Source organism: Puma concolor, chromosome C1 (genome assembly GCF_028749965.1).
Source record: "Puma concolor isolate L17-30 chromosome C1, mPumCon1.1.hap2, whole genome shotgun sequence".
Taxonomy (NCBI): domain Eukaryota; kingdom Metazoa; phylum Chordata; class Mammalia; order Carnivora; family Felidae; genus Puma; species Puma concolor.
In genome coordinates, this window is record NC_141674.1 from 126,086,624 (window position 1) to 126,111,094 (window position 24,471).

The window sequence follows — 24,471 nt, forward strand, 5'->3', positions numbered from 1 at the left end:
TATCAGTCCCCAGGAAGTGGCTAATGCCTGATTGCAAGAAATGGATGAGGGGTCAGCAGTGTCTCTGGTAGAACAGTGAGGAAACCCTGCATTAATCCAGATGTTGTGGACTCTTCCCACCTACCAGCTACCTCACAATAGCACCAATCCAGGTGGGAGCTGAGGTAGACTCATGGTGGTAGTTTTTGGGGTGAGACTTTGATGTCCCATATTCCTCCCAGTGTTTTCTTTTTTTTTCCCTTAATTTTTTGCAATGTTTGTTTATTTTTTGAGCAGGAGAGAGAGACAGAACACAAGCGAGAGAGGGGCAGAGAGAGAGAGAAGGAGACACAGAATCCCAAGCAGTCTCCAGCCTCTGAGCTGTCAGCCTAGAACCTGACAAGAGGTTCAAACTTACAACCCATGAGATCACGACCTGAGCCGAAGTCAGACACTTAACTGACTGAGCCACCCAGGCTTCCCACTATCCTTAGTGAGGGATGGGCAGGGCAGAGGTCGATGACATGATACCCTCTCCTCCCTCACCACCAAGGCAGGGTTGGTTGTAAGCATCTGGCTCTTTCCAGGTCCTCAAAGGCCATGCATTCTGTCCCCGAGCCCCTGATGCCTGCAGGGCCCTCCTTCCTCCCAGGTTGTGGAGGCAACCAGCCCTCCAGCAACTTTGAGGTCATGGCTGGGCCACCAAGGGCTCAAGGTCTGGCTGTCCACATGCTTCCCAGGAGTAGCTTAGAACGGCAATGCTGCAGGAAAGGTCAGCATGAGCAGCTTCTGTAAACAGGATTCTCATCCACTGCGATCAGGGCCTGGGCTAAAACATGACAGGAGAGAGGGGGACACAGGACATGTGGTGCCCTGCCTCCTGGACAGGGCTGCACAGAGTAGAAGGCCAAGGGCCTGCGGAGAGGCAGACAAAGAGACAGGCAGGGAGAGAGACACTGGGTCAGTGATGGGGGTATTGGGCATGTCCGAGAGAGTGAGAGGAAGAAACAGGAGGAGACAGGAGGAGAGAGAAGCAGAGGCAAAGAGGAGGCAAGGAGGAAAGGATGGAGCTGGTTACAGTGTGTGGAGGGGGCAATGGGCCATGCAGGAGGGGCTCTGTGAAGATGCTCTTAGTGTTGGAGGCAGAAAGGGTAGGAAACCTGGGCATGACAGTTCCCTGAGTGCAAAGCTCCAACCTCACTGGGGCAAGCTCTGTAGAGGCCATTGCCCCTGGGAAGATGGGTCCCCCTCATTTTGCCTGGCGTGTGGGGGCCCAGTCTTAGGATCGGTCATGGAGAGAGATGGCTTGAGGCAGAGTGTGCAGCTCATTAGCAGGTAAAGTCCAGAGTGTGCTCCATGGGGAGGTAACCATCATCCTCCCTCAGTGCCCTCAGTCCCTGCTCCATTCCCCCATGCTTGAGCACGACCTTCCTTATGTTCCAAAACCAGGTGTCAGGCATTGTGCTGCCCCCAGAGCCAGCAGTCTGGAACTTGCAAGGATGGATTATTAATCTCAGCCAAAAGTATTTGAGAATAAGGTCTGTATTCTCCTTCTGGAACTAGTTATGTGCAACATGATAGTGCATTGTTATTCTTACATCTACTGCTGATCTCTGGATTCTGGATTGTAAGTGAGCAGTTTAAAACACCACAGCCTTCTCTTACATGAAAGGAGAAACCTGTCTTCACCCAGCCTTCCTCTAATTGTGAAGACATGGCAATTATTTTTTTATTTTTTTTTTCATTTATTTATTCTCAAGAGACAGAGAGAACACAAGTGGGGAGGGGCAGAGAGAGAAGGTGACAGAATCCAAAGCAGGCTCCAGGCTCCGAGCTGTCAGCACAGAGCCTGACGCAGGGCTTGAACCCACAAACTGTGAGATTCTGACCCGAGCTGAAGTCGGACGCTTAACCGACTGAGCCACCCAGGTGCCCCAAGACATGGCAATTATTATTTGAAGGCACAATTATCTACCTATGAGTCTGATGGAAATTATTTCACCCATCTTCATCCCTAAAGCACTTTTCATTGAAAATATTACCCATATACAGGCAGGAAATTCATAACAGATGTGTAGCTTCCTTTAGATGTGCATTCTGGCCTTGTCACATTTGTGTCATCAAACACATTATTGACAACGTGAAAATAAGCTCTCAACATCAAGATGGTGACATTAGAGAATGTGGTATAAATAGAATATCATATGTTCTCAATTAGAAATAATTTTTTAATGGTGAAGGACAAATTTAAAGTATTGTCCAATTTTATTGAAATGTAGCAGACACACCATGTTGTATTAGTTTCAGGCATATATAATAGTGATTCCGTGTGTATACGTTATGCTCTCCAGATACCTGTACAAGTGTAGGTATCATGTGAAAGCATGCAACACTTTCTTACAGGATTGACTATATTCCATAGGCTGTACCTGGTATCCCAATGACGTATTCATTCCATAGCTGGAAGCCTGTATGTCTTTCTCAAGGGTGTCAATTTTTTATTCAACCCAAGTATTTTTGTGGTAAACACCACTGCCTGTGGTTCATTCAGCATGTGTCAATTTGTCGTCTGTATTTCTGGGAATGCTGCTTAAAGCATTACAAATGATATCATGACATCAATAAATTCGGTTTCGTTCTTCACTCAGTAAAAAGGAGAAGGAAAAGATTTCTTTGGGTCCCAGGCCCTTCACTAAGACCCTTCCCAATCTGGAGAACAGGCTTCACTGGACCAGCTGCACTCTCAGTACTTCCAGCTGAGCAGCCATGGCCTTGAGCATTGCAGGAATTCCCACGGAGGCCGGCAGGGGGCGCGCACGCACCACGCCCAGGGAAGGGCAGGGCGTCTGCGTGCGCAGTGATGGCCAGAGAAGGCGCCCGTTAGGCTTTTCTGATCCAGGGCGCCACAGAGCTGGAAAGGCTTCCTTGCTTCTGAGGACCCAGTGCCTCTGAGTGTGGGCAAAGAGCCAGAGCTGCATGTCCAGCAGGTTCCGCCCCCGGTCGGGGGGGGGGGGGGGCAGGGGTGCTGGGCAGCTTCCCCAGAAAGGCCAGATGGTCAGTGAGTGGCACAGTCCCTTACATTTTCTGGGTTGTTCCGTGGCTTATTCCTCATTTCCCCTGCCGCTTTGTGAACAAGATGTATTTCACTCAAGGATCCAAGGATTCAGGGGGTCCCGCCACGCCGTGTCAGAGAGGCTGGGGTTGGCTTGTGCCAGGTTCAGGCTTGTTTGGGGGAGAAATCCTGACACAAATTCGGAGGAACACGAGCCCCATTCAGTTGGGAAGTGAAGACGCCGAATGTTGACTCTCAGGACCTTCTAGAAGAATGAGCTAGGACCCACTCTCCGAGTCCTGCCGCAACCAGAGCCCGAGGTAAAAACACAATGTGCCCTCCACATCATACATGCTTTTATTAACTTTCAGTGGGGATTTTTTCCCAAGAATGTTCTCGTCGTTGAAAACAACTGAAAACCTGACAGGGACGTTGTGCCAGGAACCTCCCGTTATTCGAATGTTCAATATTATTCCTGCAACAGAATTCCTTACACTTATCCTTTCTTGCCTTTGTTGGAAGGAATCTCCTCAATAATACCTTCAAAACATACTCGTTACCTTATCTCCTTTTTAGTTGAGATTTGGCATGTTTTCTAATTTCTCATGAACTCGTGAACATCTGAAATACTTTTAAATTGATTGCAGATTTTACTAAAAACTCATTCATGGGATCCCTCTGTGACTGCTGCTGGTCAAAGGACATACCAAGGCCACTTCTCAGTGTGGGTAGGACTGTAGCAAGCAAACATTGTGAATCAATTTTAGAAGAAAAAGCCTCATGGTATTCTGTCTTTATGAAACTTGATGCTCAGATCCCCTGTTCGATACATTTCCACTGTTTTTTAATTTTTCTTTTTTGCTCATTTTCTCATTCAGAGATTCATAGACCTGCCCGAGTTTTACATTCACCACACATACTTGCAAGGCTCCTTTCTGTCACCGTAAGAGAGAAGACAGACCTGATGCACATGCAAGTTTCTGTAACTTCAAGATTTGTTGTGTAGGTCTCTGTTAACTTTTCCCACCCAGTTGAAAATATCATCCCACCTTGAGTGGTTCCATAAAAAATGTAATCTATGTGCACCAGTATGATTTCATTTCATTATACTGGGTTTCTTCACTGGATATTTTATGTATGTGTATACATTAGATGGTTTAGTCCTGAGAAAATCCCACACGTAGTTGAATTTGAAAGAAAAATGTATATCCTATACAGAAAATTAGAAGATTTGCACATTAAATTCATAAATGTAGAATTTTTGCAAGTGAAATTAGGGTTATTTTCTGAGGAAGATGCAAGGGGAGAATAACCATTTCAGGGGAAAAGAATGGTGTGTAGTTTTCACATGTCTGCAGGAGTTACTCAATTACATATGTGTTTATGAGCAATTTTATGACAGTGTCCCATTTTTCCAATTCATTAATGATTTCATAAGCTACGTATATCATTTTTCATTCCAAGATTATAAAAGTAAAACTTTTATCTTCTGTTGCTATGAGAGTATTTCCATTTTGTAGTAATTTTTAAAATTCAAGTGTAATTAACATCGGGTTAAGTTTGCTTCACGGTGTACAGTGTAATGATTTAACACTTCTTGTATGACTCCATGCTCCTCACCATGGGTGTATTCTTCATCTCCTTCCCCTATTTCACCCACCCCCCACCCACCTGCCCTCTGGCAAGCACCATTTCCTCTCTAAATTTAAGAGTCTGTTTTTTTGTTTTTTTGTTTTTTGTTTTTTTGTTCTGTCTTCTTTTCTCCATTTTCTTTGTTTCTTTGTTTTGTTTCCCAAATTCCACATAAAGTGATGCCATATGGTGTTTTTCTTTCAGCGCACAGCCTCATGGGGGGCTTGAACTCCTGAACTGCGAGAGCATGACCTGAGCCCAAACCCAGAGTCAGACGCTTAACTGACTGAGCCCCTCAGGCACCTAAGGTGAATGACTTTTTAAATGCATTGTTGGATTTGGGTTGCAAATGTTTTCTCGACAATTACTATATCTATGTTCATCGGAGATATTGGCCTGTTGTTTTGCTATTGTTTGTAATGTCTTTATCTGGTTTGGTATCAGGGTACTGATGGCCTCATAAAATGAACTTGGAAACTTGCCTTCCACTTTCATATTTTAGAATATTTTAAGAATAGGTATTAACTCTTTATTTTTTAATATAATTTATTTTCAAATTGGCTTATATTCAACACCCACTGCTCATCCCAACAAGTGCCCTCCTCAGTGCCTATCACCCACTTTCCCCTCTCCCCCACCCCCATCCACCCTCAGTTTGTTCTCTGTATTTAAGAGTCTCTTATGGTTTGCCTCCCTCCCTCTCTGTTTGTAACTATTTTTCTCCCTTTTCTTCCCCCATGGTCTTCTGTTAAGTTTCTCAAGATCCACATATGAGTGAAAACATATGATATCTGTCTTTCTCTGACTGACTTATTTCACTTAGCAAGACACCCTCCAGTTCCATCCACATTGCTGCAAGTGGCATGATTTTATTCTTCCTCATTGCCAAGGAGTATTCCATTGTGTACATAAACCAGTTTCTTTATCCATTCATCAGTTGATGGACATTTAGGCTCTTTCCATAATTTGGCCATTGTTGAAAGCACTGCTGTAACCATAGGGGTACATGTGTCCCTATGCATCAGCACTCCTGTATCCCTTGGGTAAATTCCTAGCAGTGCTCTTGCTGGGTCATAGGGTATTTGTAGTTTTAATTTTTTGAGGAAGCTCCACTCTGTTGTCCAGAGCAGCTGCACCAGTTTGCATTCCCACCAACAGTGCAAGATGGTTCCCATTTCTCTACAACCTCGCCAGCATCTATAATTTCCTGATTTGTTCATTTTAGCCACTCTGACCATTGTGAGGTGGTATCTCAGTGTGGCTTTGAGTTGTATTTCCCTGATGAGGAGTGACATTGAGCATCATTTCATGTGTCTGTTGGCCATCTGGATGTCTTCTTTGGAAAAGTGTCTATTTGTATCTTCTGCCCATTTCTTCACTGGATTATCTGTTTTTCAAGTATGGAGCTTGGTGAGTTCTTTATAGGTTTCGGATACTAGCCCTTTATCTGATATGTCATTTGCAAATACCTTTTCCTATTCCGTCAGTTGCCTTTTAGTTTTGTTGATTGTTTCCTTTGCAGCGCAGAAGGTTTTTATCTTCATGAGGTCCCAATAGTTCATTTTTGCTTTTCATTCCCTTGTCTTTGGAGACGTGTCGAGTAAGAAATTGCCACGACCGAGGTCAAAGAGGTTGTTGCTTGCTTTTTCCTCTAGGATTTTGATGACTTCCTGTCTCACATTTAGGTCTTTCATCCATTTTGAGTTTATTTTTTGTACGGCATAAGAAAGTGGTCTAGTTTTATTCTTCTACATGTTGCTGTCCAGTTCTCCCAGCACCATTTGCTAAGGAGCCTGTCTTTTTTTTTTCCATTGGATACTCTTTCCTGCTTTGTCAAAGATTTGTTGGCCATCCATTTGTGTGTCCACTTCTGGGTTCTCTATTCTATTCCATTGGTCTGTGTCTCTGTTTTTGTGCCAATACCATACTGTCTTGATGATTACAGCTCTGTAGTAGAGGCTAACATCTGGGATTGTGACGCCTCCTGCTTTGGTTTTCTTCTTCAGTATTACTTTGGCTATTCGGGGTCTTTTGTGACTCCATACAAATTTTAGCATTGTTTCTTCTAGCTTGGAGAAGAATGCTGGTGCAATTTTGATTGGGATTGCATTGAATGTGTAGATTGCTTTGGGTAGTATTGACATTTTAACAATAGTCTTCCAATCCATGAGCATGGAATATTTTTCCATTTCTTTGTGTCTTCTTCAGTTTCTTCCATAAGCTTTCTATAGTTTTCAGCATACGGATCTTTTACATCTTTTTGGTTAGGTTTATTCCTAGGCATTTTATGGTTCTTGGTGCAGTTGTAAATGGGAACCGTTTCTTTATTTCTCTTTCTGTTGTTTCACTATTGGTGTATAAAAATGCAGCCGATTTCTGTACATTGATTTTGTACCCTGTGACTTTGCTGAATTCATGTATCAGTTCTAGCAGTCTTTTGGTGGAGTCTTTTGGGTTTTCCATGTAGGGTATCATGTTGTCTGCAAAAAGTGAAAGTTTGACTTCTTCTTTGCCAATTTTGATGCCTTTTATTTCATTTTGTTGTCTGACTGCTGATGCTAGGACTTCCAACACTATGTTGAACAACAGTGGTGAGAGTGGACATCCCTGTCATGTTCCTGATCTCAGGGGGAAAGCTCTCCATTTTTCACCATTGAGGATGATACTAGTTGTGGGCTTTTCATCTATGGCTCTTATGATGTTTAAGTATGTTCCTTCCATCCCGACTTTCTTGCGGGTTTTTATTTAGAAAGGATGCTGTATTTTGTCAAATGCTTTTTCTTCATCTATTGAGAGGATCATATGGTTCTTCTTTCTTGTACTAATGTGATGAATCACATTGATTGATTTGTGAATATTGAACCAACCCTGCAGCCCAAGAATGAATCCCACTTGATGATGGTGAATAATTCTTTGTATATGTCATTGAATTCGATTTGCTAGTATCCATGAGAATTTTTGCATCCATGTTCATCAGGGATATTGGCCTGTAGTTCTCCTTTTTTGTGGGGACCCTGTCTGGTTTGTGAATCAAGGTAATGCTGGCTTCATAGGATGAGTCCTGAAGTTTTCCTTCCATTTCTATATTTTGGGGACATCTTGAGAAGGATTGATATGAACTCTGCTTTAAATGTCTGGTAGAATTCCCCAGGGAAGCCATGTTTGTCCAGGACTCTTATTTGTTGAGAGATTTTTGATAACTGATGCAACTTCTTTACTAGATATGGATCTGTTCAAATTTTCTATTTCTTACCATTTGAGTTTTGATAGTGTGTGGGTGTTTAGGACTTTGTCCATTTCTTCCTGGTTGTCCAATTTGTTGGCATAGAATTTTTCATAGTATTTGTGGATAATTGCTTGTATTTCTGAGGGATTGGCTGCAAGAAATCCCTTTTCATTCGTGATTTTATCTACTTGGGTCCTCTCTCTTTTCTTTTTGAGAAGCCTGGCTAGAGGTTTATCAATTTTGTTTATTTTTTCAAAAAACCAAATCTTGGTTTCATTGATCTGTTCTATTTTTTTGGGGGGGTGGGTTCTGTATTGTTTGTGCTCTGATCTTTATTAATTCTCTTCCTCTTCTGGGTTTGGGGTTTCTTTGCTGTTCTGCTTCTAGTTCCTTTAGGTGTGCTGTTAGATTTTTATTTGGGATTTTTCTTGTTTCTTGAGATAGGCTGGATTGCAATGTATTTTCCTCTTAGGACTGCCTTTGCTGCATCCCAAAGGTTTGGATTGTTGTGTTTTCGTTTTCATTTGTTTCCATATATTTTTTAATTTCTTCTTTAATTGCCTGGTTGACCTATTCTTTCTTTAGTAGAATGTTCTTTAACCTCCACGCATTTGGAAGTTTTCCAAACTTTGTCCTGTGATTAATTTCAAGTTTCATAGCATTGTGATCTGAAAGTGTGCAAGGTATGATCTAAATTCTTTCATATTTATTGAGGGCTGTTTTGTGACTCAGTATGTGATCTATCTTGGAGGATGTTCCCTACGCACTCGAGAAGAATGTATATTCCACTGCTGTAGGATGAAAAGTTCTAAATATATCTGTCAAGTCCATCTGGTCCAGTGTATCTTTCAGGGCCATTGTTTCTTTATTGATTTTCTGTCTAGATGACCTGTCCATTGTTGTAAGTGGAGTGTTAAAGCCCCTGCAATTACTACATTCTTGTCAATAAAGTTGTTTATGGTTGTGATTAATTGTTTTATATATTTGGGTGCTTCTGAATTCGGTGCGTAGACATTTATAATTGTTAGCTCTTCTTGATGGATAGACCTAATAATTATTATATAATGCCCTTCTTTATCTCTTGTTACAGCCTTTACTTTAAAATCTATTTTGTCTGATAGAAGTATGGCTACTCCAGCTTTCTTTTGACTTCCAGTAGCATGGTGGATGTTCTCCATCCCTTCAGTTTCAATCTGAAGATGTCCTCAGGTCTAAAATGGGTTTCTTGAAGGAAGCAAATAGATGGGTCTTGTTTTTTTTTAATCCATTCTGATACCCTATGTCTTTTGATTGGAGCATTTACTTCATTTGCATTCAGTGTTGTTATTGAAAGACATGGGTTTAGAGTCATTATATTGTATGTAGGTTTCATGCTTGTGGTGATGTCTCTTGTCCTTTAGTGGTCCTTGCATCATTTTACTCAGAGAGTCTCCCTTAGGATCTCTTGTAGGGATGGTTTATTGGTGATGAATTCCTTCAGTTTTTGTTTGTTTGTTTGGGAAAACCTTGATCTCTCCCTCCTTCTATTCTGAATGACAGGCTTGCTGGATAAAGGATTCTTGGCTGCATATTTTTCCTGTTCACCATATTGACAATTTCCTGCCACTCCTTTCTGGCCTGCCAAGTTTTAGTGGATAGGTCAGCTACTACCTTTATGTGTCTACCTTATATGTTAAGCCCCGTTTATCCCTGGCTGCTTTCAGAATTCTCTATTTATCTTTGTATTTTGACAGTTTCAGTATGATATGTCATACAGAAGATTGATGCAAGTTACATCTGAAGGGGATTCTCTGTGCCTCCTGGATTTCAATGTTTGTTTTCTTCTCCAGGTTAGGGAAGTTCTCAGCTATGTTTTGTTCAAGTACATTGGCCCCTTTTTCTCTCTTCTTCTTCTGGAACTCCTATGATATGGATATTGTTCTGTTTGATTGCATCACTTAGTTCTCTAAATCTACCCTCATATCCAGAATTTTTTTTATCTCTCTTTTCCTTAGCTTCCTCTTTTTCCATAATTATCTTCTAATTCACCTATTCTCCCCTCTGCCTCTTTAGTCTTCGCTGTGACCACCTCTATTTTATTTTGCACCTCATTTATAGCATTTTTAAATTCATCATTACTATTGTTTAGTTCCTTGATCTCTGCAGCAATAGATTCTCTGCTTTCTTCCATGCTTTTCTCAAACCCAGCGATTAATCTTATGACTGTTATTCTAAATTCTTGTGCAGTTATATTGTGCATATCTATTTTGATCAATTCTTTAGCTGTCATTTCATCCTGGAATTTCTTTTGAGGAGAACTCTTCTATTTCATCATTTTGGATAGTGATGTGTTTTAAAAGCTTGTTATGTGCCCTGCACCTGCGAGCACTTGTATATTAAAGACGGGCCATACCCTATCCAGAGCCTGGCCCTTCAGGAGATGTTTTTTTGGAGAGTGTTACTAGCTCTCTCTTGTTGTGACCTTGGGTACTTTATCTCCCAACTGGTAGTGATGTTTTAGACCCTCCACCAGGTGTGCTTTGACTTGTTCATTGAAGTAGCTCTGGAAAGGAAAACAGACAAACAAAAAACAAACTGAAAACAAAAACACACAAACACACAAGCAAGCAAACAAACCAAAAAAACCTAGAACAAAAAAACCAGAAACACCAGCTACGACTAAATCACAGGGTGGAGGTAGTGCTGATAGAAGAGGCCTTATCCCATACAAAGAGAGACATGACATGGGTGGGGAAAAGAAAGAGTAAAAATGGACCAGAGAAACTTTTTGGCTTAATCCAGAGAGAGAGAAAGGAAACTGAAGAAGGAGGTGGGGAAGAATGAAGGAAGATAAAGTTGTCCAGACAGAGAAACTATAGGGCTTAATCCAGAGAGAGAAAATGGAGAATAAAGAAGGAGGTTTGGAACATATATCAAGAGAATGGATTAAATATGTCTGCTTAAACAAACCAACAACCAGAGTAACCAGACTAGAGGAGGGAAGAGATGAGAAGGAGAAAGGAAGGAAGAATGTATCTATATAATTAGAATTGTTTGAGAATTAAACCAGGCAATGCAGCAGTGCAGGTCTGGAGAAGGGGGCATCCACTGTGGGTCCTGCTGTCCAATCCCTGAGGCCCCATCTTGGTGGTTGTGGGGAGAAAAATGGCAGCCCCCCCCCCTCCCCCAGTCTCTCCTCCGCAGACCACTCTGTTTGAGCTATCTGTCCTCACTGTGCCGTGGATACAAATGAGACAGTTTGTCTCGCTCCCCCGACTCCCGTGCCTGGCATTTGGCTGGGATTTAAACTCTTGCTCCCTGGGCCCCGGGAAGCATCTCTCCCCACCACCTGATATGTGGTCCCTGACTGGCAGGTGCAGGCAGGCTTTGTCCTGTCCCACAGGGAGGGGGATCACTCCAGGGAGGGGATCACTTTTTCCTAGTGTGGACTGTGCCCCTGACCTAGCCCCCGAGCCTGGGGGCTGGCTCCCCTCCTCCCCAGGTTTGTGATCGGGCAGCTGGCCCCAGTCCACAGCAAGCCCCACAGTTAGAGATTGGATCTTTCTCTGTCCTGGCCTGAGATTTTTCTCTTGTCCAGATACAGTCCTATGCTTCCCCAGCCACTCTTTCTCTTCCCTTTGTCTCTCAGAAGAAGCGGATCCCTCCCTCTGTTCATTTCATCTCTCCCAGGTCACAATCACGCACCTGTGGCCCATCAGGTTGTCCCATGGGTCCCTGGAAGCGTGATTGTCTCTTTTCCACCCAGACTCTTGGGATTCAAAGTCCTTTGGCTTCAATACTTCTTTGTTTGGGAGAAGAGGGAAGTTTGGATACCCCTACTTCTCTGCCATGTTGGCCCCTCCCCTCAGGCATTAACTCTTTAAATGGTTGAAAGGATGCAGCTCTGAAGCCATTGGATCTTGGCCTTTTGTTTGTTGGGAGTTTTTGGATTACTGGTTGAATTTGATTGCTATTCATCAGTCTGTTCAAATTTTCTATTTCTTTCAGGTTCAGTTTCGGATGTGATGTTTCTAGGAATTGATGCATTTCTTCTAGGTTGTCCATTTGGTTGGTCTATGATTTTTCATGATATTCTGTTATAATATCTGTGTATTTCTGTGATGTCTGTCATTATTTATCCTCTTTCATTTCTGCTTTTAGTTTAGTCCTCTTTTTGGGGGGAGGGGGATGAGTGTAGCTAAAGGTGCATCAATTTTGTTTATTCTTTGAAACTATGAGCTTCTGGTTTCATTGAAGCCTTCTGTTATCTTTGGGGTTTGTTTATTTTTTTCTAACTGCTTTATGTGTAAGTTTAGGTGGTTTGTTTGAGATTTTTCTTCCTGAGGGAGGCGTGGTTTGTTGTAATCATCCCTCTTAGATCATTCATAGCATCCCAAGGATTTTGGACCCCGGTGTTTCCTTTTTCATTTGTCTCTCTATATTTTTGGATTTCCTCTTTGATTTCTTGGTTGACCCATTCATTGCTTAGGAGCATGTTATTTATCCTGCATTTCCTGATTCTTTTCCTGTGATTGATTTCCGGTTTCCTACCATTGTGGTCAGAAAAGATGCATGAGATGCATTCATCTTTTTGAATTTGTTGAGACTTGTTGCCTAACATGTGATCTCCTCTGGAGAATGTTCCATGTGCATTTGACAAGAATGTGTATTCTGCTGTTTGTGGATGGAATGTTTGAAATATATTTATTAGATCCATCTGGTCCAGTGTGTCATTCAAAGCCACTGTTTTCTTTTTGATTTTCTTTTTTAAAAAAAATTTTTTTTAACGTTTATTATTTTTGGGACAGAGAGAGACAGAGCATGAACGGGGAAGGGGCAGAGAAAGAGGGAGACACAGAATCGGAAACAGGCTCCAGGCTCCGAGCCATCAGCCCAGAGCCTGACGCGGGTCTCGAACTCACGGAGCGCGAGATCGTGACCTGGCTGAAGTCGGACGCTTAACCGACTGCGCCACCCAGGCACCCCTCTTTTTGATTTTCTGATTGGATGATCTGTCCATTGTTGTAAGGTGGTGTTAAAATCCTATACTAATTAGTGTTGCTCTGAATTTCTTCTTTTAGGTCTGTTGTTAGCTGATTATATATTTCAGTGCTCCCATGTTGGTTGCATGAATATTCACAATTGGTATGTCTTCTTGTAGATTGTTCCCATTATCACTATGTGGCATTCTTGGTCTCCTGATGTAGTCTTTGTTTGAAAGTCTATTTTGCCTGATTGGAGTATTGCTACCCCACGTTTCTTTTCACTTCCATTTGCCTGATAAATGTGTTTCCATCATTTCACTTTTGATCTACATGTGTCTCTAGTTCTGGAATGAGACTCTTGTAAGTAGCACATAGGTGGGTCTTGCTTTTTTATCCATTAAGGCACCCTGTGTGTTTTGATTGGAGCACTTAGTCCATTTATATTCAAAGCTATTATTTATTGTAGTATATTTTATTTGCTGAATAGTTAACATGCAGTGTTCTGTTAGTTTCAACAATTTTCTACATCACGAATGCACATCACAATAAGTCTACTCCTTAATCCCCATCAGTGATTCCACCCATCCCCCACCCCACCCCACCCCCTCTGGTAACCGTCGGTTCTCATTAGTTAAAAGAGTCTGTTTCATGGCTCATCTCTCTTCTCTCTCTCTTTTTCCTTTGGTCGTTTGTTTCTTAAATGCCACATGTGAGTGAAGTCATAGGGTATTTGTCTTTCTCTGACTGATTTATTTCACGTAGAAGTATACTCTGTAGCTCCATCCATGTTATTGCAAATGGGAATATTTCATTCTTTTTTATGGCTGATATGATTCCATTGTGTGTGTGTATATATATATGTATGTATATATATATGTACATGTATGTATGTCTGCACATGTATACATACCTGTATACGTGTGTGTGTGTGTGTGTGTGTGTGTATTTTCCAGGTCTGTATGTATTCATCTATCTAGGGACACTTGTGCTCTTCCATAATTTGTCTTGTAAATATTGCTGCCTAAACATGGGGTGCATGTATCCCTTTGAAAGAGTGTTTTTGTATTTTGGGGGTAAATACTCAGTAGTGCTATTGCTGGATCATCGGGTAGTTCCATTTTTAAGCTTGTTGAGGAACCTCCATACTATTTCCACAGTGTGGCAGCAGTTGGCATTCCCACCAACAGTGCACAAGAGCTCCTTTTCCTGCGCAACCCATTCTACCCTTGTTTCTTCTGTTGTTCATTGTAGCCATTCTGACAGGTATGAATTGATGTCTCCTTGTACTTTTGATTTGCATTTCCCTGCTGAGGGGAGATGTTGAGCATCTTTTCATGTGTGTGTTGGTCATCTCTGTATCTTCTTTGGAGAGAGATCTGTTCATTTCTTCTCATTTTTTAATTGGATATTTTTGTGTGGGTTTATTTGCACAAATTCTTTATATATTTGGGATACTAACCCTGTTTCAGATATGTCATTTGCAAATATCTTCTCCCGTTCTGTAGGTTGCCTTTTAGCTTTGCTGATTGTTTCTTTTGCTATGCAGAAGCTTTTTATTTTGATGAAGTCCCAATAGTTTATTTTTGCTTTTATTTCCCTTGCCTCAGGGGACATATCTAGAAAAATGTTGCTATGGTAGTTACTAGAGACATTACTGCCTGTTCTCTGTTCTGGGATGTTTATGGATTCATGTCTCATATTAGGTCCTTAATCCATTTTGAATTTATTTTTGTGTATAGTATAAGAAAGTGGTCCAATTTTATTCTTTTGCTTATAGCGGACTAGTTTTTCCAGCACCATTTGTTGAAGAGTCTGATTTTTCCCATTGGATATTCCTTCCTGCTTTGTTGAGGATTAATTGAACATAAAATTGTAGGTTTATTTCTGAATATTTTATTCTGTCCCCTCAATGTATGTATTTATTTTTGTGCCAGGACCATACTGTTTTACTGCCTACTGCCTTGGACTAGAACTTGAAGTCGTGAATTGTGATCCCTCCAGCTTTGCTTTTGTTTTCCAAAGCTTCTTTGGTAATTTGGGATCTTTGCTGGTTCCATATATACTTAGGATTTTTGTTTTAGTTGTGTGAAAAAATGCTGTTGGTACTTTGATAGAGATTACATTAAATCTGTGGATTGCTTTGGGTAGTGTAGACATATCAAAAATATTGGTTCTTTTTTATTTATTTACTGAAAAATTTTTTTATGTTTGTTTATTTTTGAGAGAGAGAGAGAAATAGAGTGTGAGTGGGGGAGGGGCAGGAAGAGATGGAAGCATAGAATCCTCCAGCCTCCACACTCTGGGCTGTCATTCAGCATATGGCCCAACGTGGGGCTCAAATGCATGAACTGTGAGATCATGACCCAAACTGAAGTTGGACACTTAACCAACTGAGCCAGCCAGGTGCTTTTCTTTTAAAAAAAATTTTTTTTAACATTTATTTTTATTTTTGAGACAGAGAGAGACAGAGCATGAACAGGGGAGGGTCAGAGAGAGAGAGAGAGAGAGACAGAATCTGAAACAGGCTCCAGGGTCTGAGCTGTCAGCACAGAGCCTGATGCGGGGCTCGAACTCATGGACTGCAAGATCATGACCTGATCCAAAGTCAGACGCTTAACCGACTGAGCCACCCAGGTGCCCCTAAAAAAATTTTTTTTAATGTCTTATTTATTTTCGAGAGACTGAGACAGAGCATGAGTGGGGGAGGGGCAGAGAGAGAGGGAGACACAGAATCCCAAGCAGATTCCAGGTTCTGAGCTATCCATACAGAGCCCGACGCAGACCTCAAACCCACAAACATGAGATCATGAACTGAGCTGAAGTCGGACGCTTAATCGACTGAGACACCCAGGCACCCCTGGTTCTTTCTGTGCATGAGCATGGAATGCCTTTCCATTTATTTGTGTTGTCTTCAGTTTCTTTCATCAGTGTTTCACAGTGGTCAGAGTAAAGGTCTTGCACTTATTTGCTTAGGTTTATTCCTAGGTATCTTATTATTTTTTTTGTGTGTGTAAATTAATTGGGATTGTTTCCTTAATTTCCCTTTTATTGCTTTATTATAATAGAAATGCTACTGATTTCTGCACATTGATTTTCCATCCTGTGACATTACTAAATTCAAGTTTCAGTTCTGGTAGATTTTTGGTGGAGTCTATTGGATTTTCTATATAGAGTATCACATCATGTGTGCATAGTGAAATTGTACTTTCACTATGTGAAATGCCTTTCATTTCTTTTTGTTGGCTAAGTGCTGTGACTAGGACTGCCAGTACTATGTTGAATATAAGTGGTAAGAGTGGAGATTTTTACTTTTTACTGACCTTGGAGGGAAGCTTTCTGTTTTCTCCACTGAGTACGATGTCTGCTGTGGGCTTACATAGATAGACTATATTAAGCTGAGGTATGTTCCCTCTAAACCTGTTTTTAGAGGGTTTTTATCATGGATGAGAGTTTTACTTTGTCAAATAATTTTTTCTGTGTCTGTAGAAATGATATATATTTTATCCTTTCAATTATTACTGTGATATTACAGGTTGATTGATTTTTGAATATGGAACTACCCTTGCATTCTGGAAGATATCCCACTTTATGCTAGTGGACTATTTTTTGAATGTGTTGTTGGATTCTGTTTGCTGAATCTTCGTTGAGGACTTCTGCATCTGTGTGCATGAATGATATGGACCTGTAGTTTTGTTTTTCCATGGTGTCTTTATTTGGTTTTAGTATCAGGGTAATGCTGGTCTCATGTAAGTAATTTGGGTATTTTGTTTCCTGTTCTGTTTTCTGTTATAGTTTGACAAGTACAGGCATCAACTTTTCTTCAGATGGTTGGTAGAATGTGCTTGTGAAGTCCCCTGGTCCTGGACTGTTTTCTGTTAGGTGATTTTTGATTACTGAGTCTGTCTTCTTGCTAGTAAACAATCTGTTCAAATTTTCTATTTCATCCTGCTTCAGTTTTGGTAGGTTCCATGTTTCTAGGAATTGATCCATATATTCCAGTTTGTCCAGCTTCTTGGCATATAGTTTTTCATAATATTCTGTTACAATTCTTTGTATTTCTCTGGTGTTGGTTGTTCTTCCCCGTCATTGTTATTTATACGTGTTGTTTCTGTTTTCTGATTAATGCGGCTAGGGGTTATCAATTTTATTGATCTTTTCATGGAAGCACCTCCTAATTTCATTTACCTTGTTCTACTGTAGTTTTAATTTCTGTATCATTTATTTCTCCTCTGCTTTTAATTATTTTCTTCATTCTGCTATTTGGGGGTTTTGTTTGTTGTCCTTTGTCTAGCTTTTATTGTCATAAGGTTTTGGAATTTACTTCAGGTTTTTGTTGTTGTTGTTTTCCCCCTGCGGCAGACCTATATTGCTATAAACTTCCCTGTTAGAACCACTTTTCCTGCTTTACAAAAGTTTGGATTGTTGTGTTTTCATCTTCATTTGTTTCCATGTCCTTTTGGATTTCTTCTTTGATTTCTTGGCTGACCCATTGATTGTTTAGGAGCGTGTTATTTAACTTCCATGTTTTTGTGCTTTTTCCAGATTTTTTTCTTGTTGTAGACTTCTACTTTCATAGCACTGTGGTCTGAAAAGACACATGGTATGACTTCGATCTGTTTGATTTTGTTTCGGCTTGTTTTATGACCTAATATTTTATCTAGTGTGAAGAATGTTCCATGTGCACCTGAAAAGAAAGTGTATTGTGCTGTTTTAGGATGGAATGTCCTAAATATATCGGTTAAGTCCATCTGGTCTACTCTATCATTCAACATCACCACTTCCTTGTTGATTTTATGATTGAATGATCTCTCCATTGATGCCATTGGGGTGTAAAAGTGCCCTACTAGGATTGTATGACTATCAATTCCTTTACTTTTGTTTTTGACTGTTTTGTGTATTTGGATGCTCTCAGGTTGAGTGCATATATGTTTACAATTGTTCTTTTTGTTGGATTGTACTTTTTATTATTAAGTGTCCTTTGTCTCTTGTTACAGTTATATTTTTAAATCTATTTTGTCTGATATGGGTATTGCTACTGCAGTTTTCTTTTGATACTTTAGTTCTATAATTAGTCTCTTATAGGTAGAAGATAGATAGGTCCTATATTTTTATCCATTCTATCACCCAGTGCCTTTTATTATTAAGAGAGAGAGAGCACAGGCGTGGGAGGGTGGGGTGGGGGGAGTGGGGGGAGAGAGAGAGAGAGAGAGAGAGAGAGAGAAAGAGAATGAGAATGAGAATGAATCTTAAGCAAGTTCCATGCTCAGTGCAGAACCCGACATGGGTCTCAGTCCCATGATCCTGGGATCACAGCCTGAACCCAAATCAAGAGGCGAAATCTCAAGCAATTGAGCCATCCAGGTGCCCCTATCTGTCACCCAGTGCCTTTGATTTGAGCATTTATTCTGTTTCCACTCAAAGTAATTGATAGACATGTACTTGTCATTTTATTACTTGATTTTGGTTGTTTCTTAATCTTTCTGATCCTTTCTTCTATTTCTCTTTTTTATGGTTTGCTGGGTTTCTTTAGTAACACATTTGAAATTGCTTGTCTTTATTCTCTCCACATATATTACTGGTGTTTGGTTTGTGGTTATTATTAGGTTCGTACCTAACCACTTCTGCATATAGAGGTCTATATTCAGTTGATAGTTGTTTAAGTTTGAACCAGTTCTTTACTCCTCTCCTCCCTGTGTTGTAGATATGTAGTATCATATTTCAAAATCTTTTATATCATGAATACCTTGACTGATGTTTTACAGAAATACTCGTTTTTATTGCTTTAGCGTTTTGCACTTTAATACTGTCACTTTAGGTGTTTCTTTTCCACTCAAAGATTCCCCTTTAACATTTCTTGCCAGGGTGGTTTGTTGGTTGTGAACGCGCTTAGTTTTTATTTGGGAACCTCTTGATCTCTCCTTCCATCTGAATGATAGTGTGCTGGATAGACTCTTTTTGGCTGCAGATGTTTTCCATTCAGCACCTTTAACATACCATGCTGCTCACTTACTGTTTCAAAGTTTCTTCTGAAAAAAATCCAGTGATAATCTTATAGGGTTTCCCTTGTAGGTAACTGTCATCTTTTGTTTTCCTGCTGTTAAAATTTTTCTTTATAATGACATTTTGGGTTTTATTTTATGACTTGGTGTGGATATGCTTCTGTTGAATATATTGGGGGTTCTTTGTGCCTCCTGCTTCTGGATCTGTTTCCTTCCCCGCATAGGGAAGTTTTCCATCTGTTGTGTCTTCAAGTAAATTTTCTGGTTCTTTTTCTCAGAGTTCTGAGAATCAGAGATAGGACAGGAAAGACCTGTTGAAGGTTCTCTGATGAGTCACTGGATTTGCATGCATGGAGGATAGATTTGGGACTCAAGTGAACAACCTAACTAACTTCAAAGAACTAGAAGAAAACAACAATCTAAGTCCAATGTTCTCAGAAGGGAGAAAGTAATACATATGAGAGTGGAAACAAATGAAACTGAGACCATGAAATCAGTAGAAAATATGAAGAAGACCAACAGTCGGTTTTCTGAAAAGTTAAACAAAATTGACAAGCCTGTACATAGACTATGCTAAGACAGAGAGAGGACCCAAATCAAAAGAATTATAAGTAAGAGAGAAGACATTACATCTGATAGCACAGAAACATAGAGGAGACAAAGAGGCAACTATGGCCAAATTAGATGCCAACAAACTGACTACCTAGAAGAAATGGATAGGTTCTGAGAAACACACAACCTACCAAGACTGTATCAGGAAGGAATAGAAGGTTTTTACAGACCAATTAAAGGAAGACTGTATCAATACCAGAAGATAACCAATGCAAGTAATTTGAATCAGTAATTGAAAATCTTCCAGTGAAGAAAAGCCCAGGACCAGGTGGATTCACTGGTGAATTTGAGCAAAAGTTTGTAGAAGAAACCTAACAGCAGCCCTCTCACCGATTAAAGAGGAATGAACACCACCAAACTCATTTCGTGAGATTGGAATTACCCTGTTAGGAAGCCAGAAAAGGATACTACCTGAACAGAAGACTATAGGCCAGTATCCCCGTGATCAATATAGATGAAAAATTTCCAATAATACACAGGCAAACCAAATTCAGCAGCACATTAAAAGGATCATTGACCGTGATGAAGGGTCTTTTTTTCCCTGTAAAGGAAGGATGTTCAGCAATGCAAATCAATAAATGTGACCCCTCACATACTTGAATGAAAGAAAAATCAAGCAGAAACCAGACTCTTAACTATAAATAGCAAACTGAGGGTTACTAGAAGGGAGGTGGGCAGGGGGATGGGTTAAATGGGTGATGGGCTAAGGAGGACACGAGTATTGAGGAACACTGGGTGTTGTATGTAAGTGATGGATGACTAAATTCTTTTTTTTTCAATATATGAAGTTTATTGTCAAATTGGTTTCCATACAACACCCAGTGCTCATCCCAAAAGGTTCCCTCCTCAATACCCATCACCCACCCTCCCCTCCCTCCCGCGCCCCATCAACCCTCAGTTTGTTCTCAGTTTTTAAGAGTCTCTTATGCTTTGGCTCTCTTCCACTCTCACCTCTTTTTTTTTTTCTTCCCCTCCCCCATGGGTTTCTGTTAAGTTTCTCAGGATCCACATAAGAGTGAAACCATATGGTATCTGTCTTTCTCCGTATGGCTTATTTCACTTAGCATAACACTCTCCAGTTCCATCCACGTTACTACAAAGGGCCATATTTCATTCTTTCTCATTGCCACGTAGTACTCCATTGTGTATATAAACCACAATTTTTTTTATCCGTTCATCAGTTGATGGACATTTAGGCTCTTTCCATAATTTGGTTATTGTTGAGAGTGCTGCTATGAACATTGGGGTACAAGTGCCCCTATACATCAGTACTCCTGTATCCCTTGGGTAAATTCCTAGCAGTGCTGTTGCTGGGTCATAGGGTAGGTCTATTTTTAATTTTGGGGGGAACCTCCACACTGTTTTCCAGAGTGGCTGCACCAATTTGCATTCCCACCAACAGTGCAAGAGGGTTCCCGTTTCTCCACATCCTCTCCAGCATCTATAATCTCCTGATTTGTTCATTTTGGCCACTCTGACTGGCGTGAGGTGATATCTGAGTGTGGTTTTGATTTGTATTTCCCTGATGAGGAGCGACGTTGAGCATCTTTCCATGTGCCTGTTGGCCAGATGGATGACTAAATTCTATACCCAAAACTAGTATTGCACTGTATGTTAACCAACTGGAATTTAAGTAAAAACTTGAAAAATACATACTAAATAAATACATAAATAAATAAATTGTTAAAAATTTAAAGTAAAAATAAATAAATTTTAAAAATTAAAAAGAAAACTCATATGACCATGTCAATAGACACAGAAAAAAGATTTGAGAAAATTTGGTATCCATTTGTGCTAAAAAAAACTTTAAAAATCCAGTGTAGAAGGAACATATCTCAACATAAGAAAGGCCATGTATGTGAAGCCCGCAGCTAACATCATACTCAATAGTGATATTGTGAAAGATTTTCCTTTAAGATCAGGTACAAGACAAGGATGCCCTAGTTATGTGAAGGGGATTGGGTGATGCGGGCTTCTGGTTATGTAATGAATAAATCACAGATAGAAGATACAACATAGGGAACATACTGAATGGTACTGGAATAGATGCATGGTGACACATGATAGCTACACCTGTGTTAGTGTAGCAGAATGTATATACTTGCCCAATCACTATGTTGTTCCTCTGAAACTAATGTAACATAGTGTGTCAGCTATTCCCAAATAAAATGATTTTTTTAGTAAGGTGAAGGAATGAAATAAAAAGTTTAATGTAAAAGAGCCTGTTAATATCTAATCAAGAAATGCAGTAAAGTTGCAAAATAGAAAGTCTCCATACCAAATTCTATAGCATTCCTATCCACTAACCACATTATGTAAAAAGAAGTAAAGAAAAGAATCCCATTTACAATAGCATCAAAAACAATAAAATATATAGGAATAAATTTAGCCAAGGAAGTGAAAGATCTCTCTACATAAAACTATAAAACCTGTGTGGAGAAATGGAAGAAATTCAGTTTGGATGAAAGAAACGAAGAACACACAAGTCAGTGAAAAGCCATCCATGTCCATCTTTTGGAGGAATTAATATAGATACAATATCCATACTACCCAAAGCCATCTAGAGACTCAATGCAATCTCTATCAATACTCCAATGCAATTTTTACGCAATTAGAAAAACATATCCTAAAATATATTTGGAACCACAAAAACACCCCAAGTAGCCAAAGCAAGAAAGAACAAGATAGGAGGCATCACACTTCTTGATTTCAAGCTGCATTCTGACACGAAAGAAATCAGTTATGTCACTGGCATAAGCACACACACAAGACAATGGAACAGAAATTGAGAGCCCAAACTAAACCCATGCATGCACAGTCAACTAGTATTTGACAAGGGTGTCCAGAATACACAGTGGAGAAAAGTAGTCTCTTGAATAACTGGTGCTGGGAAAATTGGATATTTACATGCATAAGAATAAAGCTTACATCCTTATGTTACACCACTGACAAGTATGAACTTGAAATGCATTAAAGATGTAAATGTATGATATGAAAACATAATTCTTCCTCATCATTTCAGCTCTTATTATGCCAAGATGGAGCTGTTGAGGTGGTGAAGGGCTGGGTGGAGAGTAGTCCTGGAAATAGAAGCCTCTGTGTGTGTGGAACAGACTTTCTTTAGTAGTCTGGAATTATCCCTCTGATCCTTTAAGACTAGCCACTTCCTTCCCTACATTTGCAGACACAGCTAGTACCATGCATGCTGCAAGCAATGCACTGCATTGTCTCCTCAAACTCCTAGAAGCTCTAGGTGGGACCTGGTGGGAAGGGTGGAGTTTTGTGGCACTGCTGCTGCCCTGTTGAAACCAGGTGGAGGGGAAGGAGACAGGCACTGTTCCTGCTTCACTGCGGTTCAGCTATGTTAGTGTTGGTGTTGTTGTTGGATTTTTCACCTTTTACCCTAACACAGCTCAAAAGTTTAATTTCTATCCTACAGGTCAACGTGGCTGCCAGAGCGTTTCCTCCTTTCCCAGAAGTGCCCTCAATGTCGTACCCTGTGGGCTGCCCTTTATCACCATCCATGGGCTTTGGGCCACCCCACCTTCTCCAACCTGGTGGCCTCTGGGACCTCACCCTCCACCTCCACCATCTGGAAAGATGATCTGAACAGTATGAGTTGACTTATAAAACACTTTTTGTCTTTTTACTTGTGTGTTTGGAAAAGATGCAGTGATGGCACCACAGGGCTTTCAGGTCGGCCTGACTGAGGATGTTACAAAGTTCTTCAAGTTTCTCAGGACATGCATGAGACAGGTTGTCATTTCCACATAGTGAGCTGGGCAACATGTGTCTCTTATAGAGAAGGAAAGAGGCCTTATACAGGCCGACAGACATAGCACTCCCTAGGATGTAGCTTGTACAGAGACCATGTGCTGGGCTCTCCAAAGGATCAGACACACCCTTAACTTTATTTCTAGCTACTTGAGATCTGAAATGCTCACAGCTGCTTGATCAGTTATAAAAACACCTGAACCAGGGCCCTGTGAACTGTCCTCAAGGAACAGGATCAGATCTCCCTCTTGTTCTCAACGGTCACCCGAGGCACCTGAAAAACCTGCTGCCCCTGGTAAAGGACCAGAGAATGGGAAAGAGTTGAATATAATGAGACATGGTGTGGAGGGTTTGTTTTTCTCCTGCACAGTCTATGCAAGTCAGAATCAACTTCCATCCACCTCCAGCCTTTATGAGACCCAGGATGTGGCACAGCTCCCATGGGGGAACATCAGTTGTGTCTCTACCAAGGAGGCAGAGTAAGACAAGGTAAATTCTGTTGCCCATTTCAGTTGCAATGATTTCTGGTAACTTTTATGTGGCCTTGTCTGGTTTTCTGTGTCCTCTGGTGTCTTTACTGTCTTTATTTACTTCCTCACAAGCCTCCAGGCTTCTCCAGTTTAAGATCTTCATGTTAGCTGGCGCCCCTGGAAGCCACAAGTGCGTGGAGGCCGAGGACCACGTGGCTCTCACTTTGTGTTTGTGGAAATAGCTTGAGGAGGATGACACTTCACCGCACCCTCAAGTCTTCTGGAGCAGCTGACTCCTTCCACACCTTCTTTACATGGGATTTTGTTATTATTTTCATTTTTTCCTATTTCAGTGTAGGCGATGAACTTGTTCAGAATGTCTGCGATGAGCCTCATGACTGGAAAAGATGAAAACTCTTTCCAACTTTATATTCTGTGCTTTGTGCAGTCCTGAGTGTTCTTAGATAAATTTCAGAATTCATTACTGATCCTTCTGTGTTGGTAAATGTGCGATAGAGAATTTCTCCAGTTGTCCCCTAGGTGGAAATACTCTGAATTATCAGAAGCAGCACGTGTACTCAAAAATGTACGTGGAACTGCAGTCGTGAAGGGAGAGAATCGGTGATTACCTGTAGGGCCAGTACCTCACAGAGTCCTTCAGTTGTGTTTATATGAGCAGGTTCTCTTGTGTCCCAGGAGCAGCTGTAACTGGTACTTTGTCTCATGATACCTTATGGGAGTTTCACAGCTGAAATTGAGACCT

General features: G+C 40.7%; 1 long non-coding RNA gene across 2 annotated transcripts; it reads left to right on the forward strand.

Moving 5' to 3' along the window:
• Positions 1 to 4,865: 4,865 nt before the first annotated feature.
• LOC147578432 (uncharacterized) lies at positions 4,866 to 23,730 on the forward strand. Of its 2 annotated transcripts, none has more exons than XR_015254271.1 (3): positions 4,866 to 4,971; positions 22,904 to 23,076; positions 23,609 to 23,730. It is a non-coding gene; the product is annotated as an uncharacterized LOC147578432 (long non-coding RNA). The 2 variants fall into 2 exon arrangements; XR_015254270.1 differs by lacking the exon at positions 4,866 to 4,971 and adding an exon at positions 16,093 to 16,253 and having other exon boundaries at positions 22,904 to 23,160; positions 23,609 to 23,729.
• The last annotated feature ends 741 nt before the right edge of the window (positions 23,731 to 24,471 follow it).